General features: G+C 42.2%; 1 protein-coding gene across 20 annotated transcripts in view; it reads right to left on the reverse strand.

Moving 5' to 3' along the window:
• Positions 1-27,194, reverse strand: part of DTNA (dystrobrevin alpha) — a 283,947-nt gene that overhangs the window by 196,070 nt on the left and 60,683 nt on the right. The window lies entirely within an intron of this gene.

The raw sequence follows: 27,194 nt of genomic DNA on the forward strand, positions 1-27,194 counted from the left end.
TGATACAGAGCTACCTGGAAATAAACTTCCTCACTTAGTATCAAAATGGTACTTCTGGTGCCTCTCTGGAATTCTGTATCTTCTGACCTGCTGATGCTGGAGAAGGTGGACTATGTTTGTCAGTCCAACAAAGCTCAGAACTGTGAGCACTTCTGGGAGATGGCCACTGAAGCTCTGAGAAGAGCTGGGAGGGACCTTGCAGGACAAAGGACTCTGTGGGAAGAGTCCTGACTACAGCACTGAACATTCCCCATCTCTCTTAGGAAATGTCCACAATACTGCAGAAGGGCAGCAACTATGAGAAACGATGAGGTGTCCTCTTTCCTTTCGAGAAGCTTTACTTAGGATGTTTGTTTGGAACCAGACTAGAGTTTATGCAGCTTAGATCAAAATACATTTAAAAAAACTAAGCTTTAAAGAGATGGGAAGCTCCTCTTCCCAGGGGCCAAAATAATTTTCATGGAATCAGGTAAATCTCCCAATATTTTATGAGCAGATGATTGCAATATCATCTTTCTTCTCTGCCTCTATTCTTGTCTTCTTTAAAATTACAGTCCAGAGTGGTAAAGCTTCTTAAAACACATTTCTTGCAATTTTTAGCACCTACACATGCTTCTCAAGCAAGGGAAGTTTGTCACCAAAGGAGATGCTAAAAGACACCATCAGTGTGTTGGAGAATGAGAAGTTATTGGGTTGACATGGTGTATCTTTTATTTTTTAATATATTTTATTGATTTTTCACAGAGAGGAAGGGAGACAGATAGAGAGCTAGAAACGTCGATGAGAGAGAAACATCGACCAGCTGCCTCTTGCACACCCCCCACTGGGGATGTGCCCGCAACCCAGGTACATGCCCCTGACCGGAATTGAACCTGGGACCTTTCAGTCCGTAGACTGACGAAGCTACCACTGAGCCAAACCGGTTTTGGCATGGTGCATCTTTTAGAAAATGTAGAAAAAAATTATTATGGGGTAAAATGTCAATACATTATAACTTCATATACATGGCAGGCCATTTTGAACTCTGGCTCTAGACTCTCACGTGGGTAGGCATTTATTCTTTTTCAGCTTTGCTTCCTTTGGGTGAGGGGTTTGGATTTCAGAAGCACTAAGTAGTCTAAGGAAGAAAAAACAAACCACTCAGAATCACATAAAGAGCCTTCCATGTCTGGGTACCTATTTACCTCTTCAAACTCACCGCCTTGCACTCTAGCCTCAAACTAGAAACATCAAACTGTTGATCATGCCTCCTACACACACCACCCAGTTTCCTACCTGTGCTCGTTCTAGTCCTTCAAGCTTGACTCTCTCCCCATTTTTCTTTTTCTAGATAACCCCCACGCATCTATCAAAACCTGATACAGTTGTCACCTCCTTCAAGACATTTCTGGGCACTTTAATATTCTATGACATCATATATTATGATTAAACTATCACCATAAGTATCTGTCTCCTGAGTGCTTCTCAGAGACAGAGGCTTAGCTAAGTGTAGGTCACATAAAATGTCAAATACAGAGTCTCACTCTGATTTAGGAAGGTCTTGCTCTAATACATAGGTTGTGGATCATGTAATTTTGAGATGAGTTTTGGTTATGAAATGCTTATAAAAAAAAAGCACATGATTATTTTCTCTTTTATTTGTGAAATTTTTTTTGTTGTAAAGTAATGAAAGAACATAGCAAATTAAACTTGATTTTCTTTCTTTATTTTGAGAATATATGCTCTTAAATAAGCTATAAACTATCTAGACTTTATTACACAATATTTAAATTTGTTACCCTAAAATTTCAACTATTCATGGATTCCTAAAGAATTGAAGTTAAAAAAAAAATCTGAGAGCCCTCCAGTGGTCAGAATAATATATGCAAATAGTCACAGTTATTTACTCAATATTCCTCCCTCCAAAGAACTTAAAATATTTCATTCTTCTTTTGTAGAAAAATGCATGCTTTGATCACTTTCTTATAACACTATCATTTTAGGTAATTTTTTCCCCGCACTACAAGGAAGCAGATGTTCAGCCAAATCATTCAAGTAAGCCACCGAAAACAGCACCCCAAACCATCCACTTATCAATGAGAGATTCTGACTAGTTGCTAGAATTGAATCACAGAAGGGCAATCCTAAATCTTGTCCAGATAGGAGTAATTTAATCCCTTCCATTGCAGCCATTGATCGAAACGTAGCTCTGTGGTGAAACCACTCAAGATGAAGAAAGATCCAGGCCACCCTCGCTGTGGCTCTGAAGCATAGAGATGCACTTTAATGTGTACACGCGTAGACTTGTAAAAGCACAGTGCATGGCTGTGTGTGTGTGTGTGTCTAAACGGTAATGTTAATGCTTTGCATAAGAGATGCGTTGGCTTCTCTTTCAGGAAATGCATATCTTACCAGGCCAGGCAGCAGCCCTGAGGTTTGCTTCGTCTCTTTTCATCAGATTACCGGAGCTATTCTGGCAGAAAGCCCCGAGGAAAGCCTCTGCCTTGAAAGTTATCAGCGCTAACACTTACCCAAATGCGGCAACACTGATTGGTGAGCGTGTTGTTTGTTTTAATTAAATTCTGATGCGACCTTATTAAAAAGGAAAGCTTGTTTTACCTTACCCCCCCAATTTAGATTCAGACAGGATTAAGATTCCTTTTTTGCAAACATAAACCAATATACTCAATTATCATATTCTAAAATCTTTATAGGCTACCCCCCAAATCCATATTTATTTATGTTAAAAAGTTAGTAACATCAGGGGGAAAATGCTAAGAAAAAAATGTGTGCCCTATAATCTAATTCCTTACTGATATCGTTTCTGCTTATTTTCTAAACTAGTGGCCCGGTGCATGAAATTTGTGTGCATTAAAAGGGGATAAGAGGAAATGATTTTAATATTGCTATTTGCCCTTTCTCTATAATAGAAATGTCAGAGATGAAAGAAAATTAGTAAAATGCATATGAAAACCGTTCTCCTGTCAGAGTCTGGGGCACACCCACCCACATGCTCCTCAAAATCACATGAGACCCAGCCCCAGCCGTCCCTCCCACCCCCACATTGGTCTAGATCCAGATCCGGCCAGTCCCACCCTTGTCAAGCCCTGCCGGGCAGGGGGCATAGCCTCAGGGACCCCTGGCCTGGGGCCAGAACGGGGTGTGTGGCCTGAGGTCCCCCAGTCCAGACTGTGGTGAGGATCGTGCCTTGAGGTCCCCCGTCAAGCCCTGCCAGGTGAACGGGGGTGCAGCCTTAGGCTCCCTGGCCCAGCACCAGGATGGGAAGTGCACCTAGAGGTCCCTGTCAAGCCCTGCTGGGCAGAAGGCATGGCCTCAGGTCCCCTGGCCTAGCACTGGGGTTGGGGCTCAGCCTGCGGTCCCCTGTCAATCCCCATAGGGGCAGGGGAAGGCGTGGCCTCAGGTCACTGCTGATTGCTCTTTAAGGCTCCTTATGGGAACTTGGCCTCAGCTGTGGGTTCAGCCATTTTTGGGATGGAGTGGTGATCAATTAGCATATTCCCTCTTTATTAGATAGGATGTTTTAGACCACATGTGTCAAACACAAGGCCCGCGGGCCAAATCCGTCCCGCCAGGCCTTGCAATGTGGCCCGCACCACGCTGTCATCACTGCACTCCGCTGCGTTTCCATCACAATGACAGTTTATGACTGTTCAGTAAACCATTCGGCCCGCGATTTAGGCTGGATTTTAGATTTTGGCCCCTTCTCTGATTGAGTTCGACACCCCTATTTTAGACAGAAAGCAGTTTTCTCTTTTGCAGAGTCAAGTATACAGATTTACCAATGTAACCAAATGTTCTCAAGCTTTAAAAAAAAAAAAAAAAAAGTCAAGTTCAGTTAGTGTCTGAGGATGACCTTCAAGAAATGCAGCCGACCGCAGGCAGTGTGAAGGTCATCCTCAGAAAGCGCCCTCCCAGGGGGTGAGTGAGTGCCGGAGACCGAGTGGGCATCTCTGGGGGCTGCATCGCGCCTGAGGCCCTGGGGTGCCATCCAGGAGGCGGAAGCGGTAACTTGCCCTTGCGCAAGGAGAAAGACAGTGTAACTTCCCCCCAGAACCCACTGCCTCGTTCAGTTAAGCACTTCCCTCACGTCATTCTAAAGGAGAGGCTGTGGTGCCGAAAATGGGAGTAACTGAGAGTTCTGTGCTGGGGTCTGCTGAATGGCTGCGCGGGGTACTTTCAGCATTCCAAATGCTGGAGGGGCCAGGCAGCTCCAAAGGCAGATGTCATGGCCACAGAGTTTGGCAAACTGGAGGTAGAGGCAGAGTCCTGGTGTGTGGTTATTCAAAGAACCGCCAAAGGGCGAGCGACCGACCCTGCAGCGCTGGGGAGGGGTCTGCAGAGCCTCCTGCAATCATTTTGGAGGTGCTGCTGAGGTCCTCACAGCTTCTGAACATGATTAGGACACCAGGGAAAATATGGACAGAAACCAGAGGAAAATGTAAGCCAAGAAGCTGTGCCACCCACACTTTTAATTGAAGGCTTTCTCTTTCTATGATGCACAGAGAAGCTAGATTTCCCAACTACTTTTCTTTTGAAGAGAGTGTATTGGTTTATGCCTTGCTTTAATTATTTTATTTTCTTTTTTTAAGATATATTTTTATTAATTTGAGAGAGGAAGAGAGAGGGAGAGAGAGAGAGAGAAACATCAATGATGAGAGAGAATTATTGATGGGTTGCCTCCTGCATGCCCCACACTGGGGATTGAGCCTGCAACCTGGGTGCGTGCCCTGAATGGGAATCAAACTGTGCCCTCCTGGTTCATAAGTAGTGATTCTGGGTTATGCCTTGCTTTTATTTATTTATTTATTTATTTATTTATTTATTTAATCTATTTTATTGATTTTTCACAGAGAGGAAGAGAGAGGGATAGAGAGTTAAAAACTGATGAAAGAGAACCATCGATCAGCTGCCTCTTGCACACCCCCTACTGGGAATATGCCCGCAACCAAGGTACATGCCCTTGACCGGAATCGAACCCGGGACTCTTCAGTCCCCAAGCGGATGCTCTATCCACTGAGCCAAACCGGTTTCGGCTGAAGATGAGTTTTCTCTTCACAAGGCCTTCATAAAGAAAGGCTAAGAGTCTAATGAATTAATAATGTATAATCACATTGTAAAATGGAATACTAGTTTCAGAGTTTCTGAATGAAATGGGATTCTGGGTTCTGGTGAACCCAGCCAGTTTCCTTATCTGTGACCGTTTCACAAGCCATAGGCCCGAATAAAACTGAGCAAATATTACTGAATGCCCCATCAGTTTATAATTTGATTTCTGCTGGGATTTAAAATCAATGATATTTATCAAGGGAATACAAAGTGCCCAATGCTAGAAGTATTTTTAAAGATCCTTTAAAGTTCTAAGCTATCGATATATGTTCTCAAAGTATTACATGAGCTACGACATTATCACACTTTCAATTATTAATACAATAAACAAGGGGGTAATTTAAACCAGAACTTACTGACTGTGTTAAAATGTGCATAAAAATGGGATATATGTGTATATATATTTGATATATATATATTAATGTATTATGTTTATATATTCTAATCATATACCTATATTAAAAATAGGTGGAGAGACATGGGGTTAAAGAGAATCATACTCATGTCTTTAGTGTAACATTTTAAGAATCCTTAATGCTAATGGTCACCTAAATCTCCAAGCGAGGAATATAGTATACAGGGATGCTCAAATTCATCCCATCCAGGATCCTCATCCTTTTTTCTTCCATATAGCATTTCCTAGAATTATTGCTCCCAAGAGCATAAATTGGATTTTCTGACTTAAATTAAACCCAAAAGACTTTAAAATATTAACTTAATATTTTTTCAACTTTTAAGTGTTTCATTGTTTGAATTCCCCAATTATACCTTGTTAGTACTTAAAGATAAATGAAAAGCAAAAAGAGATTATCAGAGTGATGGAAATGATACTCAAAACTAGGCATTTCTAGTCCCTAATATAGACCACCGTTCCCCTGTAGCATTTTTTTAAAAGCCCCATCCTTTTACTTCACCTCCTGGAAAAAGTGGGGGCCGGGATGAGAATTGCATTCAATCACCCTTTTCTCCATTTCTCTGCTCCACACAATCAGTTCCCAGAGATGGGAAAGAGTTAATGTTTTAGATTTGGTCTCTACAGTCTAGAGGAATTGCCCTACCCAAGGCTCTTTTCCCTTCCCCAACTGTGAGCAGGTAAATGAGGACAGGTGAAATGGCAGGGTTCCCAAGGGCTGGAAAAGCTGACCACAAATGTCACAAAAAAAAAAAAAAAAAAAAAAAAGGGAAAGTCTTAGCAAGCCAAAACATCTCCTGCATGGATGAGAGGCAAAGAATGTTAATAGATGGAGAACCCTGGCATCAGATTGCAGATTGCCTGCCTCCATGGTACCAAGTGTGGACCAATTACTGCTGACAAGTGAAGCCACATCTATGTCCTTCTGGGGGTCTGGAGCGGCTGTCATCCATTAGTGTGGAATTCATTCATTTGTTGTAAATATGTCAGCCTGGTCTCTTTCCAGGGCATGTGCTGGGATTGTATTCCTCATCCAAATAAAATTATATTTCAGCTCTGACCAAGGAAATGAGAGTATAAGGACTATTTCCAGAGCAAAGCAAGAATGTAGAGAAGGCCCTCCAGCCAACCTAGGATGGGTAATTTGCATGAGTGAAAAGGAAACCTTGTTTTTTAGAAGCCACTGAGACTCAGGGGTTGTTTGTCACTCCAGGAATCCACACGTAGTATATCAGGAATACCTCAGATGCCTGCATCTTACTTTTACCACATATACAAGAAAATAACATACCTCTCCTCTGCAAAATAGTGAGAAACACTGGATGCATCTTAGAAAAGAATCTATAACTTCTCTGAAGTGTTAAAAACATATTTTGATGAGTAAATGTGTTTCTACAATTTTTTAGTAATGAACCGTCTAAGACTAGGAAGTTCAAATACATTAAAAGATAAATTTTGTTCAACATTAACTACATCTTTTAATAAAATTAGTTAAGGCATTTATATCTCGAACTATGATTAATTCAGTGAATTCATTCTTTTCGCACTCACAAATATGTGTGCTACCACATTATATAGGCATGGAGTCCAAAAAGTAAGGTGAGACTAAATAAAAAATAATAAGAATAATTCTCTTTAAAATACATGGAGCTTAACAAAGTTTCGTGACTCAGGGTATCCGAGTCATCCTCACACTGCATGTATTTTGCAAGAATTCAAAGTCCAGCTTTACTTATGCAAATTCAGTGTACTTTTATTTTATATTAAGATACAATTCAATCTCCTACGTGACAATGACACATGTTCTACTTAACTTATTTTTTTTTAAATTAGTCCAGGGTTCTTTCAGCTATTTTATAATGCAAACAGTATCTGCTAAAAATGATATTTAAAGTAATTAAGTAATCCCAAGACTATTCTAAAGCTTGGCTTCCTGAGAGGATAACACTAATTATTCAGGCAAGGCAAAGTGATGTTTTAAACGTGTGAAGATTAGCACAACTAATTAAGAATATAAATGAAATAATAATATACATACATTTAAAAATTAAATCCATTGTTCTAATATGGCAAACTCCAGTGTCAGTGTACTGTTAAGGGGGGTAAAGAAATAATTTCATTGTCTAGCACAGTTAAGGCACAAGGCAGGAGCTTGATACCGATTTGCTGAATTAGTGAGACAAATTAGCTTAGCTACTTGGAAACTACAATTTAAAATCATAGCCCATTTTCAAGAGCTAGTACTAATTTCTTTTAACAATGAGGAAAAATAGGAAAAGCCAATATTATATTTTAATATTTTGTGGCATATTCTGGGTTCTCATCTAACTATTTGATTTGAATATTTGATTATATTCAAGATAAATTTTTACCTTTTTCATTTTGGGGCTTTTGTCTTTATATCTGAGTCCTATATGAGAAAAAAGTATACACCAAAGCAAAGTTTCTTCTTTTTCTAAATCTCTGGAGTTGACATAACAAAGGCTTACAAGAAATGGGTGAAAAACCTGTAAGTGATCTAAGGAATATAAAATTAATTCAATATTGTTAGAATTGATAAGCTGTCTTTTGCTTGGTTCCCATAATCTATATTCAATTTTTAAAAAGGAAATGCAGGATTTATTTTAACTTACAATAGCAAAAATGATATTATCTTGCTCATCAAGGCCTTAACAATTTTGAGGAAAAAAAAATTCAGCCAACTTTAAAATGAAGGACATGGTGTCATAGCACAGAAGCAATCACCTGCTTTCCTTCGAGCACCTTGCTGTGATCTGAAAATACCCCAGTGTGCTTCGATGTTCTAGGTTTGGACCGTGGGCCATGGGATCATTTCAATTTGGTTGTGTTGCATTGACTTTCCTCGTTTGTGCTATTTGACAGGCCAACAGAGGACATCTGGCTCAGGCAGACTAGAAAATCCCCAACGAGAGACGGGCCTCAGCCTCATTTTTGGGAACCCCAGCCTGCGGTCACCCTATCCAGCACAACAGGAGGCAGCCGCACTGGAGGGCCGCTGACAGCCCGCAGCCTCAAAGGCCAGCACTAAGCGGGCTGAAGGACAATGAACTCCATCTGATCAGACTAGAACCCTTACCCCCAGCCTCTGCCCCTTCCGTTTTGGCGCATAAAATTCAACCCCAAGGATAGCGGAGGCTGAGTCCTAACCTTCCCCGGTTGTGGCTCAATTGCCACCCCTACCCCCAATTCCCTCTAATAAACTCCCCTCTGATTTTCTCGCTGTGTCCACCTAATCCCTTGAGTGATTCCAATCTTACACTCCTCAGCATTATGGACCAGATCTGTTGAAATGTGTCAGTTTTCCAAACTCTATGACATTCTTTTTGATTATGAATCTATCATCTCTTTAAAAATGTTTTTATTGATTTTTTTAGAGAGAGTAAAGGAAAAGAGAGGGAGAGAGAGGGAGAAAGGAAGAGAGGGAGAGAGGTAGAGAGAGAGAGAGAGAGAGAGAAACGGACATCAATGTGAGAGCAAAATACAGATAGGCTGCTTCCTGCACACCCGTTGCAGGGGATGGAGCTCACAGCGGGGGCAGGTGTCCAGACTGGGAATCACACTGGCAACCTGAGGTGCCTGGGAACCAGCTAAGGCACCTGGGCCAGGCTATCGTCTCTTTTGCCATCGCAATTGAGTTAAAGTCTCATTTGCAAACATGGAAATAGGTAACCTCCTCCTCCAGAAACCTGCAATGACCCAAGCATTTCACCTAGCACTCGTTGACACAGGGGGCCATTAATGACTGCTCTTCTTGGGAAAGAGTCTGAAGTCAGAGAATCATGATGTTCAGAAAGAAAAAGAATGAAGTAAGAGAGGAACAACTGAGGAAAAACTTCCTCACATTGTCATATGTTCATTCCTTATACACACTTCGAATGCTTTCTATAACTATTACTGAGACTACAAAAATGAGTCCTACACGATTCCTGCCATCAGGGGTTCTCAGAATGGGGGGTGAGCTATACAGTTAAAGAAAGCATGGTGAAGGTGACTTAAGAGATCCACCTTGAAGAAGGAGGACTTTCCCACAAAGAAGATGAAAAATGGACATTCTGGAAGAAGAACGTTGCTAGGTTAGCACAGAGGTATGACGGTGTACAGACTATTCTGGAGGCAGCAATCACGTGTCAGTAAAGTATTGGTGATGAACAGGGAAGGGGAGATGATGCCAGAGAAACAGGCCAAGGCTTTGTGGGAGGCCTAAGACACTAAGGTAAGGTGACCAGACGTCCCGCTTTTGGAGGGACAGTCCTGATTTTTAAAAATTTGTCCCACATTCCGCAGCGTTTTAAAAAAGTCCCAACAAATTGTTAAAAATCGGGACTGTCCCACCAAAAGCGGGACGTCTGGTCACCTTACACTGACTAAGGGGTTTACTCTGGAGGGAATGGTGAGCCACAAGAGCTTTTAAGGAGGGGAGCAGTTCACTCATGTCCATGATTTTTAGAAGATAGGTGCAATGTTTAAAACAGGTGTGGAGATTGGCACAAATAATCCTGGTATGGAAGATGTGTTGGGGGGGAGGGAAGCTAGAGTCAGGTTTACAATTGGACGACCACAGTAATACCCAAGTGAGATGACAAAGACCTGAAGGAGAGCAATTGCAAAGAGGATGGAGAGAAAGGCATTTCTTTGAGGTAGTTCCTTAAATGTGGCGATACTGTATACAGACCAAGAGAAAGCAGGAGGAGTCAAGGTCAACAGCTGAGAGTGATGGCAGTGGGGTGGATTAGAGAGACTAAAGAGATTACTATGGAGAGGGGCCAGCTAGGGACAAATGAAAGGGCTGTTAAGTATTGCTGACAGCTCAAATAAGGTCGGAAAACATGAATCTTACAATCGGCACGCAGTTGCAAATTTCTCCAAAATGCCTAAACAGATCAGATCAAAAATGAAAATTAAACAGAAAAAACCTCCCTGAAGTCATCAAGGGTATCAGCAGACTGCCTGGAATCTTCTCTAGAATGAGGAGTGTAAGAAAAACAAGTATAAAAGCAGCAGAGCGAATTTCCATTTCTGGTAACAGTGATGAAATAATTGGGACTGATACTCCCACTGAAGTAACTAGACATATTTAAAGTGTGAACACAGCAAAGAGTTCATGAGAAGGTGGAGACTTCACACAGGGACATTGAAAAAACGAGGACCCAGCGGAGCAGAGTGGCGCAGCGGAAGCGTGCTGGGCCCATAACCCAGAGGTCGATGGATCGAAAAAACGAGGACCCAGAGAGGGAAGCTCCTCTTTGGAAGCTTTGCTCTCAGGCACATGCCTGTCAGGGACAAAAATTCCCAGAAACCAGCGGTACTCAGGACAGCCTTCTGGGTTTCCCAGGGAATATCAAAGCCCACGGTCCCCAGGTGAGCATTTGAGTAAACAAACCCAACTTTAAGGCCATATCTTCCTTCAGGGGAGGAGGGAACCTCAAATGAGCCACTGCTCACTCAGATCTGCAGCCCCACTTCCAGCACAGGAGTAACTGAGGAACCTTGGGGGCTGCACTTTGGCTAACGTGGCCCGGCCTGATCCTGCCCTCAGGTGCCTGGCAGCAGCAAATCAAGTCTTCTCCGGAAGAAACTGTCATCACCACTAGGCCTCAACTTATTTGTAAGAATCATTTTTTTAAATGTATTTCCGGCAGATGATCAAGCATATCCAAGCCATCAAGAAAAGAAGGCACCATCAGTGAGAACTGACAAGAACAATAACCCAGTATTAACACTTGAGATATTAGAATGAGCAGACATATATTACAAAACTATATCCAAAGAAATAAAATCCAAGCTTGAAAATTTCAACAGGGATCTAGAAACGATGAGTGATGAAATCGTTGCAGAGAAATATCCATTTGCCCCATTTTCCTGTCAACAGTATTTGGCCGTTTAAAATGCTTACATTTTTAGAATTCAAAAACTTTTATACTTGTTCTGGTTTTTTTTTTGACACACTGAAAATGAAAACCAAACCCTACATTAGGGCTTAAAGCCTATTCTTATTCTATTTATAGTTCAATCAGAAATATATTAGTTAAGGAAAAGGTAAGTCTACATTTAAGTGTGTATACTTGTGTGTGTTGTGTACACACGTACACATTTCTGGGAAACACTCATAGGCTCACTACTACTGTCAACAGTTCAGGACGCACGTGGGTAAAGCAAGGAGAACAGACGTTCAATGTTGCCAGGGACAGTTTTCAAAGATACCATCCACTTGCATAGACATGATCATTAACTTCAACTTTTACAACCTAATGAACTCATTTTAAGTATTGGGAAAGGTTAACTGTGATTTGAGGTTAGGTATTTATATTGAAATGCAAATATTCCTGATGGACTAGTGCACTGACTTTAAAACACTCTATAGCCCTATGATTCTCCCTTGAAGGTAGGTCTTGCCTGCTAGACAAGGTGGGGTTTACCAGTGATACTCATTAGGGGCTGGAAGGGAGACGGAGCTGGGGGTGGGGAGAGAGGAAGAGGGAAAATGAGGACAGAGGGGGCACCCAAACCGAACTCTGACAACTTTACATCCGGTCTGGTCTCACTCGATTATTCAGATGTCGTAAAATCCAGTGACTCTATCAATATAAGGCTCGTTGTTTTTTTTGTTTGTTTGTTTTTTTTTTTAATATATATTTTTTATTGTTTTTTTACAGAGAAGAAGGGAGAGGGATAGAGAGCTATCAACATCGATGAGAGAGAAACAGCTATCAGCTGCCTCCTGCACACTCTCCACTGGGGACGTGCCCACAACCAAGGTACATGCCCTTGAGCAGAATCAAACCTTGAGTCTGCAGGCCGATGCTCTATCCACTGAGCCAAACTGGTCAGGGCTCATTTTTCATTTCAGAAGCAGAACAGAATATTATTATTCCTATCAAAGTTGAGTGAGGCATCCATATCAAGTCATTCATTGTTCACATCCAATTAAGCCAGCTTAGTTCATTAGAATCCGGTGTATATGGCAGAACAAAGCCCCGCCAATGGCCTTTAACAGCTGGTCAGCCCCACACCCTGTAACCAGAAGGCCAGCAGGTTCCTGTCCCCTTATAAAGGAGCGTCTCCCGCCCACATCGCGTCCTCTGGCTCTCTCGGACAGCCTTTCTCCCGAAGGGACACTGAGGAGAGCCCAGCTGAGAGGTCATTTGACAAAACAAGAAACCCAACCTCTACAGGGTCAGAACATGAAGGAAACCCAAGTTTGTCATTCTTTTTCCCAAAGAAAAAAGTTCTGAAATCCTTAAAACACAGGGTGGCACTAGCCCACTAGACAGCTCTTCCCCCTCCACTCCCCAGCCCGTGTACCCTGGAGGCCTCCTTTCAGGCAGCCAAGGCCAGCTGGGGGGGGAGGAGGCGGGTGAGAGGGAGGATCCACTGGGAATTAATGAAGCGACACCGAAAAATAACTCCCACTGATGAGTTGTTCTCTTCCATAGAAAAAAATACTTATTTTCTCTCATTTGTTTCTGGAAAAACAGAATATCATCTGTTCCCTATGTACCTTCAACTACCACTTTTCCCCTTCTTTTATATATATATATTTTTTTAAATTAGGAAGTGCCATACATAGTGCCATGCCAGGGAAAAGAACTCCATCTCACAACAGTAAGAAGTGGCTCATGGACACAGTAACAGTCAGTCTGCGTGGTGACATGGGACTCCTGACACTGTAATTTAGGAGGTGCAGGGCGACTCGGGGGGAGTGAGCAGAGGGAAAAGTGAGTGAGGGTCCAGCCACGCTGAAGGTCCAGGCGTGCAAGGCAACTTTCAAAACTCAGCTCCAGTCCTCCCCTAAGCAACATATCAAAAGCCTGCTCTCTCAGGGGAGGTGAGGACGTCCCTACGCTGGGAAATCGTCACCATCCCTTTTTCATTCACACACATATAAAGGGAGCTTCCACATCCCCCTTCCCAGAAAGGAGGCGCTCCTTCAAGCCCATCCTTCCCACTTACCCTAGGGCAGGTACCTCGGGATCTCTGAAATCCTTTAATTCCAGGATACCCAGGGATAGATGAGTTCTTAGCACCTTCGCTTCAAAAGTAAACTTGAGCCAAACTGTGCCTCGCCAGGGAGACCCTCCCAGGACTCTCCCACATTCTGGGGAGGGAGAGAGGGGAGCTCCCAGGACAGCCTCGAAGGGAGGGAGCCGGGTGCACAGCGCGCTGTGTCTATCTTTAACTTGAAAATGATTTGGTTTCACATTCCATCCAAGTCCTGCTGGCAGATGACTTGGGTGAACTCACCAATGGCAGACTCTCAGCTGCCCGCCCTCGGGCCCCTCCTCCCTGCGCTGTGCCGGCTTCCGCTGTGGCATCCAGGGCTCATTTGCTCAGCTGTCTCTCTACCTGCCTCTGCTTGGGTAAGAGGAGATGCTTTCATTGATGGCTGCTGCGGAAACACTGGGAAACCAAAGATCTCCGGAGGCTGGAGGACTGGCTGTGCCTGCTCACCCTCCCTCGCCATCCCCTCCCCCTGCTCCCTGCCAGAAACCAGGCGACTTCCAAACTTGGCCTTCTGAAAGAGAATGTTCTCTGACTGGCATTCCTGGACGCAGGACAGAGGCAGCTCCAGTTTGGTTCTGTTGCTCAGCTTGAAAAACTTCCCAGGTATACACAATTCGAAGTGAGTTTCCTGGATTTTGCCTTAACTTAGGATGATGGAGCATATTTTAGGGGCATTCCAAATATTTTTGTTGCCTCATGTTATTTAAATGTTAATAATATTCACAGATAATTCCACCCCAGAATGGCTAGGGATGCGGGGAGACAAAACGAGTGAAAACGAGTGAAATGAAATGATAAATCTGTAGTTAAGAGTTGAATGTCCATGTTGGTGAGTGAGTGGGGGCCCATGAGAGGAAGGAGTCACGCTGTTGGCTTGGCAGGATTCTGGAGCAACTGTGGCTTTTCTGTGAGAGGAAGCCTTGTTGTGTATAGGCATGACCACCCTGGTGTCCATCCTCCTACATGTGCACTGCAGACAGCAGGGGGAGAGGGTGCAGACATTGCCACCTCCCTGTCAACGCCCCCCCCCCACCACCAAGAATTGTCTTGCAAGACTTAGTGAGGACTGGGGGAAAAGGGGTGTGTGTGTGTGTGTGTGTGTGTGTGTGTGTGTGTGTACATCTGAAAAAAAGAGAAAATGAGCCGAGATGAGAAAAAGTACATTTCATCAAATAGGATCTGACAAGGATTAAACATGAGGAGTTCTTTTAAATCACTAAATAAATGTGTGTTCAATATTTATTTAACGTCACCAAGGCAAAAAAAAGATCTGCTGCTGAAAGTAATGTACCTCTTCGTGATCAAAGAATGCATTACAAGCAGGTTTCTAAACCAGACAACTTCTCAAACTGCCTAATTAAGGACTGACCATCGCCATCATCACATGGACCCCAACCCCAACCCCAGCGTTCAAATCTCAGCTGGTGGTTGCCAGCTCCGGCCCACTGTCAGCTGGCGGGCTCGGCCCGGGCGGCAGCTGCTCCTGTGGCTTGTCCAGACATCGCAAAACTATGTGACGGCAAAAGGTTGACTCCAAAGAGAGAGCTTTCTCTTTGTTTGTTTGTGGTTGGTTTTACATCTTTGGTTCTAGGTGGTCTTTTATCACATGGAGAACAAGTCATTTTAGGGCATCGTGAGTGAAACATGATGAAACGACATTCCATTACTAAGTTACTTCAGTGATATAATTTTCTTAATACTCACTCAAAGGTATGTTTACTGATTTTTAGGGCGACAGGGTGTGGGAAGGGAGAGAGATAAATACTGCTGGGAGAGAGAAAACATCTATCAGATAGCTCTCATATGCGACCTGAAAGGGGATCAAACCCACAACCTTTTGATATATGAAACCAAGTGAGCCACCCGGCCAGTGCTATTTAAGCAATTATCTCTATCTCTATCTCTTTCTCTATCTCTATCTCTATCTCTATCTCTTTCTCTTTCTCTTTCTCTATCTCTATGTAGATATAGATAGAAATATAGATATCTCTATCTATATAGGTATATAAGTATAGATAGAGATATCTATATACATATATATTTAATCTTTGTTGTTAAAATTCAGCGATATTTTGATACCTCCTACAGAATGGCATTTTACCAGCTTGCTCACTCCTTAAACCTGTTACTAGATGTCCTTAAAAGTAATGAAATGAAAGAGGAAGAGAAGAAACTTTATTCTTATTCCCAGAATCCGTTATTTTAGGGAAATTTCTGGCCATATGAAATACTGATGATAGATAAGGACATGCAAGTGACTTCAGAAATAAATAGGAAGACACAATTACCCAGACAGCATGCATGCCTGTCTCTGAGTTTCTTCTTTGCTCTTTCAAACACTTCTCCCCAAGGCTAATGAAGGTGTCAAAACACGTGTGAACCAAGCAGGTGGACAGAGCTGGCAGCGGGCCCTCTAGCTCAACCATCGCTAACTTTTCAGACCTCACAGCCCACCAGTGATCCGTGGACCACCAGTTGGCGAACACTGCTGTAGTTCACGTTCAGCCACACTATGGGCTCATGTTGAATTTTGGGTGAACATGAGCCCAGAACTAACACTAAGAAATATGTCTGTTGAAATTGAAGACTTGTTTGTTCAAAAGAGTACATTTTAACCTATGGAGAATGGTTATATGTTGGCTCACATTTTAGATAAATATATCTTGCATTTTCTTAGTGAATTTATTTTTTCAGAAAAAATTATATTTTCCTTCAAGCCATTAACCAAAAGAGCACATGGAGGGGGAATTAGTACCAAGCACCTTCCCTGAAGCCCTGACCCAAAAGCTCACAGTGCATTTTGTGTCTGTGTGAGCGACTCACTTCAAACATCAGCATGGAGAGTACATATTATTTAGTAAGATCACTTTGGTTAATCTGGCTAGCTTCCAAGAAAAATAGAGAAAAAAGGAAATGTCTTTCTAATATTTCATATGAATTGTTTCCTTTATTGAATTATTATTGGTCACCTCTTTCCCCCCCTGTTTTGTTAATCCTGACTGAGGATATTTTTTCCATTTCTTTTCAGAGAGAGTGAAGGGAGGGAGGAGGGAGAAGGAAGGAATGGAATCCAAGACCCTTTGGTGCACAGGCCTAGCTCTAACAATTTAGCAGCACCGGCCAGAGTTCTGGCCATTTCTTTATAGAGCAATATTCATCAATTAATTATCTCTTTAGGTTCCCAACTTGATCTCTCCTTATATTTCTTCTGTGCCAACCATGGAAATTCCAGAACAGTTTGCAACAGTATGAGTAGCATTAGTCCAAATCTAAGGTTGAATGAGCAGAATGTGAATTAAGAAGAAAAATTTTTCTTGCTAACCTTCACAAGGCAATTGATATGACTTATGATGGCTAGAACTCAGTGTTTATCATGAATACATTTTATTTTTCTCTTTCATAAGGTCTAACATGAGAGTTAGAATTTGACTGGATAAATAGCTCCCAAGGCTTGCTTCTAAAAACAAAACAAAACAAAAGAACAACAACAAAAAACTGGGCATGCAACAGGCAAAGCAAGTGCCCTTGATTTATCATGAACAAGCCATTAATCTCTGCTCCATTCTTCAGAAATAGAGTGTATTAGCACAGTTTTGAGATGGCAAACGTGAGTAGCAGGCTCCTTGTTAGGGGTGAAAAGGCATTTAAACTCACATCTTAGCTGATCTGGGAGGCATCCCTGTGTATGAAGAAACTGGTCATTGAAAAGCAATGGCCGTTAGGGTTTTCCTCTCTGTGGTCCTTTAGAAACTGGCCTAGCAGGTGTTCTTGGGGTGATGGTTTTGGAAATAAATATTTTTTGCTTATTGCATAGCATTTATTTTTTAAAAGCCTATACTATTTGTTATAGACTGAATATTTGTGTTCCACCAAACTCATGTTTAAACCAGTCCCTGATGTGCTGGTATTTGGAGGTGGGGCTTGTCGGGTGATTAGGTCAGTAGGGTGGAGCTCTAATGAGTGGGATTAGCGCCCTTATAAAAGAGATGCCAGAGAGAGATCCAAGATGGCTGCGCCCAGGTGAACACCTAGCCGCAGCCGCACACAACAATTTCAATAAAATACAACTAAAATATAAAATGGACATTACCCAGAACTACAGGAAGGTTGACTGACTGGAAATTCTACAGCGAGAAGCAAGGAGAAAACCAGAAGGAGGCGCGGAGGAGCTGGAAAAGCCTAAGGTACGGAGATGCGGCACGCGGAGAGGATGGAGCCAGAGAGGAGGGAGGCCGAGTGCCTGGCGGGCATTCCCTAGTGGAAAGGAGATAAAACTTTGACTGTGCTGGGCCCCCGACTGCTCTGAACCCCAGTTCTAGGCCAGACCCCAGGGACCCAGGCTCACACAGAGGGAGCTGGGCTGTAAGGCGGAACCCCGGGGGAGCAGCGAAAGGAGGTCCCGGCGACACGCACACATTGCGCACAGAGAAGGGACAGTCGGCTGTGCCGTGGGATTGCCCTGACGGGAAGGAGACTGGGGCTCCAGATTGCTGTGAACGCCACCTCCAATTCCACCTCCAACTGAACTGAACCCCAATACCGGGCTCATTGTGGGAGAGCATAGACTGTTTGGCAGCAGGCGAAAATCGAGGGCACCTTTCTCTCAGAGGCGCCTGCAGCGAGCACTGAAGGACCCGCATAGGGCGGGGCTGACAGAAGCCAAAGCTGCAGGCTCCACCCTGAAACCCCATCCCATCTGTAACTGCGAAATGCGACAACAAAATAGATCACAAACGAAAGAAATGGAGGACAAAAAGCGTCGGGATATAGAGTTCAAATCTACGCTTATAAGGTTTTTCAAGAATTTCCTAGAAAAGATGGATAAGGCCTATGAAGATATGAAAAGAGATCAACTATAGAATTAATAAGGAGTCAACAAGAAATGATAAGGGATCAACAAGAAATAAAGAATACATTGTCTGAAATAAAAAATATTTTATAGAGTCCTAAAAACAGAAGAGAAGATCGCAAGAATCAAGTCAAAGATTTGGAACATAAAGAGCCAGAAGACACTCCTCCACAGAAGCTAGAAGGCAAGAGAATCCAGAAAATTGAAGATAATGTAAGAAACCTCTGGGACAACTTCAAGCGAACCAACATCAGAATTATGGGGGTCCCAGAAGATGAGAGAGAGCAAGATATCGAAAACATACTGAAAGAAATAGTGACAGAAAACTTCCCCCACCTGGTGAAAGAATTAGACTTACAAGTCCAGGGAGCACACAGAACTCCAAACAAAAGGAATCCAAAGAGGACCACACTGAGACACATCATTATTAAAATTCCAAGAGCAAAAGACAAAGAGAGAATATTAAAAGAAGCAAGAGCAAAGAAGGTAGTAACCTATAAAGGAGCACCTATACGATTGTCAGCTGACTTCTCAACAGAAACCATGCAGGCCAGAAGGGAATGGCAAGAAATATTCAAGGTGATGAACAGCAAGAACCTACAGCCAAAAATAATCTACCCAGCAAAGCTATCACTCAGAATCGAAGGCCAGATAAAGAGCTTCACTAATAAAAAAAAGCTAAAGGAGTTCATCACCGCCAAACCAGAATTATATGAATTGCTGAAGGGGGTTCTTTCAGAAGAGAAAGTAAACAAAGATAAAAATTATGAACAACAAATACGTAACTATCAACAAGTGAATCTAAAAACCAAGGAAATTAAAAAAATCTGATGAATAATATTAACTGTTGAATATAATAGAATCAGAGGTATAGAAGGGGAGTGGACTGACGATTCTTGGGGAAAAGGGGAGAGGGGGGCGTGGGAAGAGACTGAACATAAACTGTGTACCTATGGATGAGGACAATGGGGAGAGGGGAAAGGGCAGAGGGTGGGGTGGGAACCTGGTGGAGGAGAGCAATGGTGGTGGGGGGGAGGAACATTTGTAATAATATGAACAATAAAAACTTATTAAAAAAAAAAAAAGAGATGCCAGAGAGCTCCTTTGTCCCTTCCACCAAATGAGAACATAGCAAAAAGACACCTCTGAACCAGGAATGGGCTCTTACCAAACACCAAGTGTTAGTGTCTTGATCTTGGGCTTCCCAGCTTACAGAACTGTGGGGAATAAATTCTGTTGTTTAAAGCCACCCCAGCCTGAATGGACTAAGGCACTATTTATGCAAAAATGAGGGTTTGGACAGGGTAGCATTTTTTTCTAAGGAAAATGAATAAATCCAAGTAGTAGTTGTCGAAAAGTAATTAAAATAGACACTGCCTAAGAAAAAGTAAAAAAACTACACACAGCCAACATTAGAAAACAGGCATAAAAGGAACTCAAAACATATTTATGTGAGACAAAATAGACTTTAAAACAAACGCTATAACAAGAGACAAAGAAGGACCCAGTAATTCTACTTCTGGGTAAATATCCAAAGAACCCCAAAACACTAATTTGAAAGGATATATGCACTCCTAGGTTCCTTACAGCATTGTTTAAAACAGCCAAGATATGGAGGCAACCCAAGTGAATAAAAAGTAGTGGTACATTTACACAATGGAATATTACTCGGTCATAAAAAAGAATGAATGTTATAATTTGCAACAGCATGGATGGACCTAGAGGGTATTAGACTATATGAAATAAGTCAAAGAAAAATACCATATGATTTCACTTCTATGTGGAATATAAAGCACAAAATAAACGAACATACAAACTGTTGCAAAGAACAGACTGATGGTTGCCATAGGAAGTGGGGGGTTAGGAATGGGTGAAAATAGTGAAGGGATTAAGAAGTAAAAATTGGTACTTACAAATAGTCACAGGGATGTACAGTATAGGAATATAGTCAATAATTTGTAAAACTATGTTTGGTGCCAGTTGGGTACTTGAAATATCAGAAAAATAACTTTGAAAGTATTTGATTGTCTAACCATTATGCTGTACACATTACACTATTACAAAATAGTATTGAATGAAATTTTACTTTAAAAATAAAATTTTCCTTAATCAGTTTGGCTCAGTGGAAAGAGCATTGGCCTGCAGATTCAAGGGTCACAGGTTTGATTCCGGTTAGGGGCATGTACCTTGGTTGTGGGCATATCCCCAGTAGGGGATGTGCAGGAGGCAGCTGATTGATCTCTCATCAATGTTTCTAACTCTCTCTCTACTCTTCCTTCTTCTTTGTAAAAAGACAATAAAATATAGTTTAAAAAATAAAATGGAAAATAGAAGAAAAATAATGCATTTTTTCATGAAAAATATAGTAACTATACACATTTGAAACTTTAAAGGCTATTTTGGTGTATCAAAATTTTTTTTCTATAGCTTAAAACTAGAGTTGAAGTGAACTCAAGTAAAATTTTATTTGATTAAAAACGGAATTTGCCCTTTTTTCCAGTCCTTCACTGCTCTCATTTTGCCTATTAATGATAATGACATGTGTGTGGCAGGATGCTCAGATGTAGCCCAGTGAAAAAAAATAAGGTGACAGACACCTTGTTTAGACAAATGCAATGTCTTCTAACAGTTCTTTTTTAAAAAAAATATTTTTATTAATTTCAGAGAGGAAGGAAGAGGGAGAGAGAGGAAAAAAAAAAAACATCCACAATGAAAGAGGATCATGAATTAGCTGCCTCCTGCAAGTCTCCCACTGGGGATCAAGCCCACAACCTGGGAATGTGCCCCTGACTGGAATGGAACCTGGGACCTTTCAGTTTGCAGGCTGATGCTCTATCTATTGAGCCAAAGCAGCTAGGGCATCTTCTAACAGTTCTTTAAGAGACCTCCGACGTGAGGAATTTTAGGCATTTGGATAAGTTGGAAGTGGAAAATGATACTGTTGTAACTTACTAGTTGTTACTAACAAGGAAGGAGCAAACGGAAGACCAAATATTATAGGCATGTCATTTGGGCAGCTTCCCCAGGAAGCTACAGCCTCACTCTCCCAGGGAGCCCTCAGTCTATTCCCACAGAGCAGGTGGCTGGGGGAAGGGCTGGGGCAGGAGGAGAATAGATGCATGCCTCTGAGTCAGGGTGGGGTATCAGGGGACGGTCTGTCAGTCACACCTGGGAACAGGTTATTGACCAGAATGGGTGTGACTACTGCCAGGGTGTGAAATTTGGGATCTTGAATCCCCTAAACCAGTGTTCTACAAACTGAGGCTCGAGAGCCACATGCAGCTCTTTGGCCCCATGAGTGTGGCTCTTCCACAAAATACCGCATGCAGGCATGCATGTACAGTGCCACTGAAACTTAGTGGCCAATACACAGAAGCCGGTTTTTGGCCTGGGCGAGTCTCTTTTGAAGAAATGGCATCAGAACACTCAAGGGGCCAAAGAGCCGTATGAGGCTCGCGAGCCGCAGTTTGCCGCTACTGCCCTAAACAAATGAGTCCACTGTCTTGGTTCCTTTGATGCTCTTGGGTGCACCCACCTGCATCTGCCCACGTGCACCGTGGCCACGTGGACACCACACACAAAGGACTAACGGACTCTAACGAGCCTGGACCCAGTTCAGCATCAGACACAAAGAAAACTCTGGACACTGCTTTGCGTCCAGCTCTGCTGACACGCCAGCTATGCTTCTCTGACTGGGCTAAGGGGAAAAGGGACTTTGGAAACCCAGGAATATAATTTCATGAAAATAAAGCTTATCTCATTCTCCCCTGGGGGCCTCTGGAAATGCTTATTCCTCTGGTACCCCAAGAACCCAACTCCCACTAGTAGCAGAGAAAGACCACCTACACTTTTTTTTCTCGGATAACAGGCGGTTTAAGAGACATTTTGTTCCTAGAATTCTTAGGGTCCTAAAGTCCCATAGGTAACTCTCTATGTGGCAGGCCTCTATCGTGCACACTCTGCCTGCCACACACAACCCTTTAAAGACAGAGGTGAAAAGAACCAAGCAGAGGTGGAGAAGCTAGGAGTTGCTGGGTGCAAAGCTATGTGTATGTGGAATGGGGGCAGAGTAAAAGGGAAGCCAGCCCCTGTGCAGAGGGCCTACTTAGTGCAAAGAACCTTTATATACTTTATTCCATTTAATCCTTAAAAATCCTACGATTTAAGAATTATTATTTCCATGTAATAGATTAAGAGACTGAGTGTCAGGTTAAATGACTTGCTTCGGTCACTAGAATTCATAAAGAAAGGCACATAATTTGATTGTGTGTCTGTTTTATTCCAAAGCCTTCCATTCTTTCCATTGTATTGAGACATAAAGAGGTATCCTTGAACCTTGAAGACCTGGTGCTATTCCATTGCAAGGCAAACCCTATGTGTGTGGGAGAGGAGTTGTCCTGTGGGCCAAATCACCTCCAGGTGGGACTGGGGGACCTGTCCCAAGGGGAGGGAGACTCTGCAGCAACAAGAAGAGGCAGAGGGAGCTTTCTGGGAGAGGGATGATGACAAACCCTGGTTTATCTGGCCTCCGGTTTATTCCAGACTCACTTGAAGCTATGAGTATGGGGCCCTGGAGCCCAACTCTGGGTTCACATTCTATCTCTGCCATCTCCTGCCCTGAGTTATATCACCTCTCTATACCTGTTTCTCATCCGCACGAAGATGAGGATAATATGGCTCTCATTAAGTAGCTGTTGTGAGCACTAAATATGTCCCATCCATACTGTTGCAAACTGTAAGAATTCCTTCTTTTTACTATAGCATAGTATTCCATTGTTTAAATGTAGTACCACAGTTTTTTAATACACTCATCTGCTGATGGGCATTTAGGCTGTTTCCAAATCTTAGCTATTCTAAATTATGAACCTAGGGGTGCATATATCCTTTCTGATTGGTGTTTTTGTTTCTTGGAATCCAAACACAAAAATAAACTCAAAATGGATAAAGGACTTAAACATAAGACGGGAAACCATGAAAATATTAGACAAATCCATAGGCAGCAAAATCTCAGATATATACCTAAGCAATCTTCACCGATACAGCTCCTAGGGCAATGGAAACTAAAGAGAAAATAAACAAATGGGACTACATCAAAATAAAAAGCTTCTGCACAGAAAAAGAAACCATCAATAAAACAAGAAAGCCCACTGCATGGGAGAACATATTTGCCAATGTTATTACCGATAAGGGTTTAATCTCCAATATTTACAGGGACTCATACAACTTAACAAAAGGAAGAAACAACCCAATCAAAAAATGGGCAAGGGACCAAAATAGAAAGAAGGCAGAAGGAAGTCCAAGAGACATTTGAAAACATGCTCAAAGTCACTAATCATCCAAGAGATGCAAATCAGAACAACAATGAGGTACCATCTCACACCTGTCAGAATGGCTAGCATCAACAGATCAACAAACAACAAGTGCTGGTGAGGATGTGGAGAAAAAGGAACCCTCATACACTGCTGGTGGGTATGCAGACTGGTGCAGCCACTGTGGAGAACAGTATGGAGTCTCCTCAAAAAACTAAAAATGGAACTCTCATTTGATCCAGTGATCCCACTGCTAGGGATGTATCCCAGGTGACTCACCTTAACTGTCCCGAGTACAGGGATCCCCAACCACTGGGATCACCTGCAGGACTTTAAAAACTGTGGACATCTGATTCCTACCACCACCATTTTCTGACTTACAGCCCTTGTTGTTAGTATACTTTCTCCACACATACAGTAATGCAAGTCTGTGTATATTCCTCAGAATGTTCTTTTTTAAATATGTGGAATAAAATTGAAGTAGTTGGGGTTTAAGAAAAAAATACACAGTAAGCATATTGCGAGTCACTTATCCATTTATTCCCCAGAACGCATTTATGGAGCTCTTAATTTGAGCTAGATATTGAGTATAAAAAAAGTAATTAAGACTCAGTCCCTGATTTCAAGGCGTTCACAATGTCATAAGACTGAGACATAAATTAAGTGTAATTCATTCCCTCACTCATTCATCAGCTTTTTGTTGAGTGCCAATGCTAAGCTGGTGACAATTTAGGTGCTGGAGATACAGATGTGGCCACCCCAAACCCGGAATTTAGATTCTAGTGGAAGGCCTTAGAGAGGGACAGTCTGGGAATTTAGTTTAGGGAAGCAAACTCCCACCTTTGCATGGGCTTATGGGAAGCTTTCTAAAGAGAAGATAGGAGAACTGATTCTTGCAGAACTTGGAGTTAGGTAGCTAAGGGAACATCCTTGTGACAATTAATTTTATGTGTCAAATTGGCTGGGCCCTGGTGGGCAGATATCAGGTCAAAAATTAATCTGGGTGTCTCTGTGAAGTGTTTCTTGTGGATGTGATTTAAATTTAAATTGGTGGACTTTGAGTAAAGCCCTCCATAATGTGTGCGGGCCGGGCTGGCCTCACTGAATTGGTTGAAGGCATTCATAGAACAAAGGCTGACCTCATGGGGCAAGGAGGAATTTTGCCAACAGACAGCCTTCGGACATGAGCTGCCACATCAGCTCTTCCTCGGTCTCCAGTCTGACAGCCCACCCTGCAGATTTGGGCATCTTCCCTAATCATATGAGCCAATTCCTTAAAATAACTCTCTCTCTTGATATACGTGCACATCCTATCGATTCTGCTTCTCCGAAGAACCCTCATACAGTATGCATTTGAGTCAAGTGAATCCTTCCCTGTTCTTCTTAAGACCAAGACCCACTTTTGACTTCTCACTGTTTCACCAAGAAACAAATGCCACCCACACCACCTCTTTCAATCCCTTTGCATGTACCTCACAGGTTCCCCCCTCTCTCTCTATTGGCTCAGTCCTCCGTTTTGGTCTCAAAGAGAAACTCCGCCCTTCCCTTCCTATGGCTCCTCTTTGATTTGTGTTCTATAATTACCTCCTGGCTCACAGCTGCAGTTCCTTTCTCTTGCCCTCGGGTTGTGCTCAAGCCTTCCCCGCCTGCTGCACATCGACACACATGCATGTTTGTGTGTGTACACGTTCATGGATGTGCCCTCATCTCCCAGAGGGCGACACCCCGTGAGTTCAGATCCTGTCAGACATTTCACAGGTGGTGAATGCACTGTAAGTGGCTTTTCACTGCTGGCATCAATGCTAAGGGTCAAAGTTGTGTGCTGACCAGGACATAAACTCGAGATGGCAACATGTGTTTTCTCAGGTCAAGGAAGGGTCTTGATCGACAATTATGAACATCCTTGAGTAATAAATAACTTAATAAATGATGATTATTTGGGAGATAAACTTTAAAAAGCAATAATAATAAAAGGAGCCCTTTATAATCAGCATAGAGAAAATAAAGGCTAGCTACAAAAACAAAGGAGAAGAAAAGAAGGAAAGGAAATCTGGAGACAAGGTGAAGGTGAGCGGCAAGTGGGAGCTTAGGGAGAGTACGGTAAGCCCGGACAGGAACCCAAAAATTAATTTACCTAATGCCTTGGAGTTCCCTTTTTCTTTGTAAAATGAAATAAATTACAACAAATTTCAGTGACCTCTGTTCCTCTCAAATCTGTAAGGACACATTGCCTTGACAAGCCATAGTAATGCACACACACACCACGACCCTGCAGTGTAGAGTGTGGTTTGAGACTACATTATGCTGTACTACTGGCAGTATAGAATGGGTGGATTCTGACAAATTATGAAACCCTGCATTTCGTTTTTCTTGGCCTTATTTTTGTAAAATTACCCTTCATTTAGTGTAAACAACAAAGACTCAGATTTGTGTTGAATGTGCCTCATTTTCCAATCTATTGCTCATGTAGAGTATTCCTATTTCTATAGAAACAATAGCTTTTATTTTTCTAATATTTCAGAGAGCATTTTCTCCATATTCATGTAAAGAAAACGGCATAATTGTAAAAATGTAGAAAACAACATATCTATACAAAAACACCTGCAGGATAAAGATCCTGAGAGTGACATTATAAGTAGGGCAAGAATAAATGCTTTACAGAAATCAGAATTCCCTGTTGGGTAAAAGGCATATTAAATTCTAATTAGATACATATATGTAGTTTTTTAATATAAATGCTAACAGAGTAGAAAATATACTGCTGGATTTTTTTCTAAGCTGTGCCAAAGCCTTAGAATCATGCCTTAGTTGAATTTCATACCAAAGCAGCAGTAGAATAATAAACAACCAGTAACATTGTGTGAGTCAACTCTAAGGTAAGGGTTGTTTATCTATTGACCTGTTGTGTATAAACCCCAAGTTCATAGGTTTTCATACATATGTCAGTTATCACAGAATGGCATAATAAAATAGCATAAACAGACTTTGCACATGTTCCAAATTAATAATTTCTTATTGACCTACTATACTTTGTAATTCTGATTTATAAACTCTGACATTAAATCTTTATACAATAAAACACTACCTAATAAGAGAGTAATATGCAAATTAACCATCACTCTGCTCCACAAGCCACACCCACCACCAGCCAATCAGAGCGAGTATGCAAATTAACCCCAACCAAGATTTTTTTTTTCCCCCCCCAGCATTTCCTTCTTAGTCTCTTCCTTAGCCAGTTCCTCAAAGACAGACTGCCTTTGGTCCCTGCTTTCCTCTTTACTCTCACACAGCTTCCCTTGGTAATCTTATCCATTCTTCTGCCCAACCCAGATCTTTTTAATGACCTCCAGACTTGCATGTCCACCTGCCTACTGAACATTTCCATGAGCATATTTCATTGATGATCTCACAGCTATGGGGTGCTGGACACATCCAGGCAGTGTTCCCAAAGTGGAAGAGACTTGAGCCTTTCACATCATCTGTGTCTAAGAGAGAA

Source organism: Pipistrellus kuhlii, unplaced genomic scaffold, assembly GCF_014108245.1.
Source record: "Pipistrellus kuhlii isolate mPipKuh1 unplaced genomic scaffold, mPipKuh1.p scaffold_m20_p_6, whole genome shotgun sequence".
Lineage (NCBI taxonomy): Eukaryota > Metazoa > Chordata > Mammalia > Chiroptera > Vespertilionidae > Pipistrellus > Pipistrellus kuhlii.